The sequence below is a fragment of the Theobroma cacao genome, chromosome 2 (assembly GCF_053813885.1).
Source record: "Theobroma cacao isolate CCN51 chromosome 2, ASM5381388v1, whole genome shotgun sequence".
Lineage (NCBI taxonomy): Eukaryota > Viridiplantae > Streptophyta > Magnoliopsida > Malvales > Malvaceae > Theobroma > Theobroma cacao.
The window spans coordinates 13,905,622-13,912,910 of NC_142640.1; the positions used below are offsets into that span (position 1 = coordinate 13,905,622).

Here is a 7,289-nt window from a genome sequence, read left to right on the forward strand (position 1 = left end):
ATTTTCAACAATAGAAATGGAAGAATGAAAAGAAAAAAGTCATAGTTGTTCAAGAGTTATTCTCAAATAATTATGTTAGAATACAAACAATTATGTTTATCATAACGTGTGAGTCCGTAAACTCAACCGTTCGACATGAAAGAGGAGATGCCACTAATCTTTTTTATTTATGTGTGATTGGTCATCTAAGTGAATTTATATTTTTTAATGAGATTCTAAACTTGACTTAGATTCATTTAAAAGGATAGGTTCCAGTTTACAAAACAAGCTAATTAGTTCAGAAATACAGTTATGTGTAAGGAAGGTATTAGTACCTCACAATGCTTACACAACATAATACCTAATTAATTATATGTTATCTTTTTAGCTTTAATAATAAACTTTATTTTGATATTTTAATTTATTTTCCTTAACTATTCTTCCATTTTATTATATTTCTATATAAATAAAAACTCTTCAATATTGAAATTTCTCCTAAATTCTCCAATCTTTTTGGTAGAATTTAAGAAAATTTCCTTTCTTAGAAATTTTCAACAAAATTATCCCTTCTAACATACTTGAAATTTTGAGAATTTTTATGCACTCACTTATTTTGTTTATTTATTTATATTAAACTTATCTTATTTATCTTAAATTTATTTTTTATTTTTATTTTCAAATCAAAATCCTGTGATATTGAAATTTCTCTTAATTCTCCAACCCCATTGGGTAGAATTTAAAAAAAAAAAAACCTTCCTCATCTAAAAAATTTCAAGAAGATTATCCCTTATAATATTCTTGAAGTTCCATCATTGGAGGACTTCCATTTATTTATTCATGGACAAGTTATTATGACTTTATATTTACAAAATTTTAATTCTTTATTTAATTATGTTTTTATTTATAATAATTATTTGTAAATAAACCTTTTTTATAAAAATAATATATAGGATTACCCTCAACCCTTATGGTAAGGTCACATAATTATTTTTACTCTGAAATATTCAAGGAAAATTATCAGTTTGTAACTTTCTTAAAAATTTCATTAAAAAATTATTTTAAATAATTACAAATTTTACTAAAATTTATGTTTTATAATTTAAAGCTACTATATTCTATTGCCTTTAATATTTCTATATCTTTCACTAATTTTTAAAACCACATATTTTGTGAAAGTAATTTATAAGAATCAAAATTTTATTATTAATATTTTTTAATTTAATTGTTCTTTCTAATTTATTTTTGTTTTTTTCTATTCCAAACAAGCATAACTAGATGAATTTCAGTCTAAAATAATACCTAAAATCTTTATTTCTATTTTTATTATATTTTCTTTACATTTTTAATACTAGAAGTAAAATAATAAAAAAAGAAAATAAATAATAAAAATAATATAAAACATCAAGCCCATACCTAGTGAGTGGGCCAATGACTAAAACAAATGGGCCTAGTCAAACTTGGCCAGCGGCAGTCCACCTCCCAATATCAATGTGATGTTGTTTCGCTAATAGTAAAGCCACATCGTTTTACTTTATGCTTATGCTCATTCCAATATGATGTCGTTTTACCTAAGAATATAAATGGATTAAACCTTTCTTTCTCCTATTTTTTCACTTCCACCCTCTAAACCTTCTTTCTCAATTTTCCTAGATTCCAATTGTCGAAACATTATCGATAATCATTCCCTCCGTAGCCAATCGCCGTTAGAGATGTCGAAATTGTTTCAAATTTTACCCAAAAACTCTTCTTGGGCAGATCTAATGCTTAATTGGAACCGTTTCTTCAAAATCAACCCAAATTTTCCTAAATCTAACTTTGAAATCTCAAAACTCAAAAACCAAAAAACAAAAAAAAAAAAAATCTCTTTGTTGATTTTTTATCTTTTCCTCTCAATTCTCTCCCTGTTGATTTTTCGCTGATTAATGGGCATTTATACTCATTTTTGTATCAATCTTATCTTAGATTAAGATTTTCCTTTTAAAAGTTAAATTTTGAAATTAGTAGATTAGGATCTTAATCTTGTTATGTTCGATTTTTTTTTGGTTTTATTCATTATCTTTTTCTCTTTTTTTTAGATTTTTTATTATTATTTTTTTATTTTAGTGAGACATCTTAGACAAAATGGGGTGTCTACAATTGTCCCTCTTTGTGCATTTTTTGAAAATTAGGAATTATGCAAAGATGTAGACATCATTTTGGCCGGACCAAGAAAAAACTCATCATCTTTAAATAAGGCTAGCAACTTTTGAAATAATTAGAAAAGTTCCTCATCGTTAAATGAGGGTACACAATTTGAAAAAAATTCCTCATATCTAAACGAGGCAAAAGAAATTGGCAAAGCTCTTCATATTTAAATGAAGCTACACAACTTTGGAAAAAACTTTTCATCTTTAAATGTGGCTACACAACTTAAAATAATTGGAAAAGCTTTTCAGCTCTAAATGAGGCTATAAAACTTAAAATGATTGGAAAAGCTCCTTAACTCTAAATGAGGCTATGCAATTTAAAATAATTGGAAAAGCTCATCATCTTAAAATGAAGCTACGCAACTTAAAAATGCTTGGAAAAACTCCTCATCTTTAAATGAGACTATACAACTTTTTTTCTTCAATGATTTGAAAAGCTCTTTATCTCTAAAGGAGGCTATATAACTTAAAATGATTAGAAAATCTCCTCATCTCTAAATGAGGTTATGCAACTTAAAATGATTGGAAAAACTCATCATTTCTAAACGAGGCTACGTACCTTTAAAAAGAAAGAGGTCCTCATCTTTAAATAAGGCTCCATAACTTTAAAAAGGAAATAAAAACTCTTACATCAAGGCTTTGCAATTTAGCAAGAATTAAAGAACTTCTCAATAGATATCATTTTCCATATGATGCAAATTGCTATGCAAACATTTAACTTCTAGGATGATGTCATGCATCCATGTTAATGGTTTTTCAAAGGTTTTTAGAATTCCATGATCTTCGACCTCTTGTCAACTCCTTTTGGCTTGGATCAAAATTTATTTTCACATTATTCGATGATATAATCTTCTCCTCAATACATTTATTTTGTTTGTCATTCTAGAAATTTCATAAGTCTTTTCTGGATTCAATTTTGAAACTCTTTATCACCCTTATATCCCATTCAAAGTAATATGAGAGTCTTTTATGTTTGTTATGGTCTATTTATTCATTATCATTCAAATTTTCATGACAAATATGATGCACTACACATTTTCTTGGTTTATGATGAGGAGATAAAGAGATGATAAAATAAGGATTATTGAGGAAGGCATGATTTTATTCAGTATAGTGGAGAAATCAACATGGAGAGTATGAAATAGTAAAATGATTCCAAAAGGGTATCATATACAAGTATTGAATATTTGAACAATTATGAGCAAACAAAATTTGGAAGTCTTTTAAAGTAAATATTTGTTGATGTACTTGGTTCCTTTTGAATATTTCTAATTGGCCATTGCCACTATCTTGTAGCATTTGAGCATCACGTTGCCACCATGCTATCAATCTCTATACCTAAGTTGCCTTTTTATGTTTTCAACTTAGATATCTCTTTTGGGTTGAAATTGCACTTTCAAATTTTCACCTTGAATTTTCCTTTTTTTTCTTCTTTTTTTTTAATTAGAATTTCATTGATTGTTCCATCATGTATTTAAAGAATTTGAAACTTTATCTAAAATATAACTTTAGCAAGGAAAAGAGGCCAAAGCCATGATGTCTATTTGACAATTTTCTAAGAGAAAGCCTTTGAACATGAGTACCCATACTTGATTGAAATGGACTTTGTAAGTACATAATGTAGGCCAAGGTTAAAGATTCTGAAAGAATGGATTAATAGGCCCAAAATGTGTTTTTGAAGGTATTCAAATCAAGGATCATTTATTGTGATGTGAAGGATTCTCTTTAAGACATCAATCAATCTTGTTTATTTTTTTTAAGTCACATCTTCCCATTTTGATGGGTTGAGTTCAAGATTCTTTTTTTGTAGAACTCTAATGTCTTCACTTTTAACCTCTTAATATAGGATATTCTTTCTTTGTCCTTAAAGTAAGACTAGATTCATGCCTCTCGAAGGTCTTCCTTTGTAACCGCCCCCTAATGTCGAGGGTAATCCTTGGTTAAGGTACATTAAAAAAAAATTCAATAGGCTCAAAGAGATAGCAAATTAATAATTTCTCATTTATGAAGGAAAATTGAAATATGACCATTTCTCATCTCAAACATGATTACTTACATTGAAAAGCAAACTCTAGAGGAGATAAATATGAGACAAAGAATGATTTTTTTTTTGTTAAATTATGCATTAATCCCTACACTCTACAAAAAGAATGGATTTAGTCCCTGTACAATAATTTGTCTAAATTGGATCCTCACACTTTGTGAATTTGTTAATTATAGTCCCACAACTCTAACATCGTGATAACTCTAGTATATAGAGTTATTTTGACACATTTTGAAAGCTTAAGTAGCTAGGTCTTTAAGATTTTAGGTTTGAATTTTAATATCTTAGGTGTTTTCCTTAATTATGTTTGATTACATGTTGAGTAGTTTAACTTAAGTTATGTTAATTTAATATTATGTTATTTTGTTTTTAAATTACTTTAATTATTGATTTCTCTTATTGCTTTTGTAGAAAATTTGATGAGAAAAGCTCATTTGATGAAAAACCGCATAAGTATGGTGATGGCTTTATTCGTACATGCTGTAATATTTTGAGGATAACTTGAGCTAAAGAAGTCCGATTGATGTGATTCTTAAATCATTTAAAATTTAAGAGATATGGATATAACTTTCATGTTTACTAATTTGCCCAACTCGAATTAGATTGAGATAAAATCACATTGAAAGATGTTGGATTGTTGTAATTCTGCACAAGGTAGCACATGAAATGAAGGCCACGGTCTTGAGTTGCTCAAAGATATGATGCCAAAGTGGCGAATGCTACAACATTGAGGAAAGTGTGGTCACGGTGCTAGTTGAATATGCATCCCCATAGTGCCACCCCGAGAGCACACAATCGCAACTCTGAGTAAGTAGTGTTGCAGCACCACAAGACAAAAAGTATCATATATTAGCTCAAGGCTATAGGGTCGTGGTGCCAGACTATCTACCACAATTATGCTTTTTGCTAGAATTTAGAAATTAAGTTTTTTGGAGCTTATTTAAGGAGCCTTTTTTAGAGGTTTTCAGGGGAGGACGACAAGAAATTATTTTATAGAAAATGAGTAGAAAAACAATGCAAAAAAGCAAGAGAATTGAAATCACCAAGTTTCAAGAATTAGTTTCTTTCTCTACTTTTGTGTTTCTCTAGTTTTCTTTGACTTGAATTAATGGCTAATTTTCTTTGGATGATTTTTTATTTAAATATTATGAACTAATTTGCTTTTCTAGCATTGTGGTGGATATCAACATGCAATTTGAATATTTGTTTCTTTTTTATTTTCTATGAATGGGTCTAGTTTTGTTTATTCAAATATGTTCTTAATACTTCTAATTGTCTGGCCAACAATTTACTAGTTTATGAATCAAATTGAGACTTGACAGAGATATTTTAGATTGGACTAAAGTTTGAATAGTATATGTTCGCGTCACTTATGTGATCTGATTCACAATTAGGGTAGACATACACCTAAATGTTTTATATAGCCAAATTAGAACACTAGCTTAATAAACCTTATTTAATTGGTTACTATAGACATATAGTGAGCCAATTAAGTTAGGTATTTGTATAAGTATCTCGATGGAGACTTGCGCGTAGTTTTGGATTTGAAGTTACCAAAACCACCCATGAATGTAAATAATAAAAGAAATTGTTATCAAATGAATTGTTGAATGAACCTATAATCCTAGGTTTTAATCTACTGACTTTCTTAGGTGAATTTTTAGTTTTTGTTAATTAATTTAGTGTTAGATTGAATTTAGCTTTAATTTGTTTTCATAAAATCGAGTTACTTGAATAAGATTAGTTCGTCATAATTTTAGTACTTAGCGAAAAATTAGGAGCAAATCTCTATGGGATACGATTTTAGACTTATTGTTTATATTACTTGTTCGATACGTATACTTACGTGTGCAAAACCAACAACAACTTTTCAGCGTCATTATCGAGGATTTGTTTTCCTATTTATTTAGCTAATATTAAAAGTCAATAGATTAGTCTTTATTTGGGTTTTTCTTTCTTTGTTCTTAAAGTTCGTTCCATCGTTGTATGAGAAGAGCAAAAAGCTTGGAGATTATACCTTGTGATCTAGAGATTGACAGAACATTTCGAAGACTTCAAGAAGAAAATCAACAAGGTTTTGCTCAAATTGATACAATTGTTGACTGAAAGGGTGAGCAGCAAATCCAAGAACAAGTCGTGGAAGAAAATTATTGTTTAATGGATTATGTTGTTTTGTTGGTATAACGGGCTTTATCGAGCATTTGAAGGCCAGTTATCCAAGCCAACAACTTTGAGATTAAGCCGGTCATCATCACCATGATCCAAACTTCAGTTCAATTTGGGGGTTTTCCAAATTATGATGCAAAATGCCCACATTTCAAATTTCGTAGAGATATGTGACACCTTTAAACATAATGGAGTCATAGATGATACAATTCATTTGAGGCTTTTCCTTTTTTCATTAAGGGATAAAGCTAAAGTGTGGGTAAATGCGTTCCCTACTGGATCTATCACAACATGGGATGACCTTGCTTTGAATTTTCTTGCTAAGTTCTTTCTTTTGGCTAAGACAATGAAATTGAGGAATGATATTACATCATTCATATAGCTAGATTTTGAATCGTTGTACGAGGCTTGGGAAAGATACACGGATCTTCTTAGGCATTGTCTTCATCATGGTCTTCCATAGTGGCTTCAAGTGTAGACGTTCTACAATGGATTGAGTGCTCATGTTTAAAGCACTATTGATGCCGCTATGGGAAGAGCTCTCATGGCAAAATCAATCAATAAGGCATACGACCTGTTAGAAGAGATGGCATTGAACAACTATCAGTGGCCACCAGAACGATCAATGCATAGGAGAGTAGATGGAGCTCATGATGCGGATGCCATTTCAACATTAACAGCATAAGTAGCAGTTCTAACTAAAAAACTTGATTTTTTTTTTGTGCTAACTCAATTCAAAATCTTTTTGCAGTTTATGAGTATTGTGGAGATTAGAATGTGAGTAATTAGTGTCTAGTTAGTAAAGAGACAATTTAGTTTATGGGGAACAGACAATAGAACAACCCTTACTTTAACACTTATAACTTAGGTGGAAAAACTATCTAAACTTCTCTTAGGATAATAATTAGAGATCA

The 7,289-nt window shown here is 29.5% G+C and overlaps 1 non-coding gene across 1 annotated transcript; it reads right to left on the bottom strand.

Annotated features, from left to right (window-relative positions):
- Positions 1-6,724: 6,724 nt before the first annotated feature.
- LOC148764067 (small nucleolar RNA R71) lies at positions 6,725-6,831 on the bottom strand. Its single transcript, XR_016024895.1, has one exon. It is a non-coding gene; the product is annotated as a small nucleolar RNA R71 (small nucleolar RNA).
- Between the last annotated feature and the right edge of the window lie 458 nt (positions 6,832-7,289).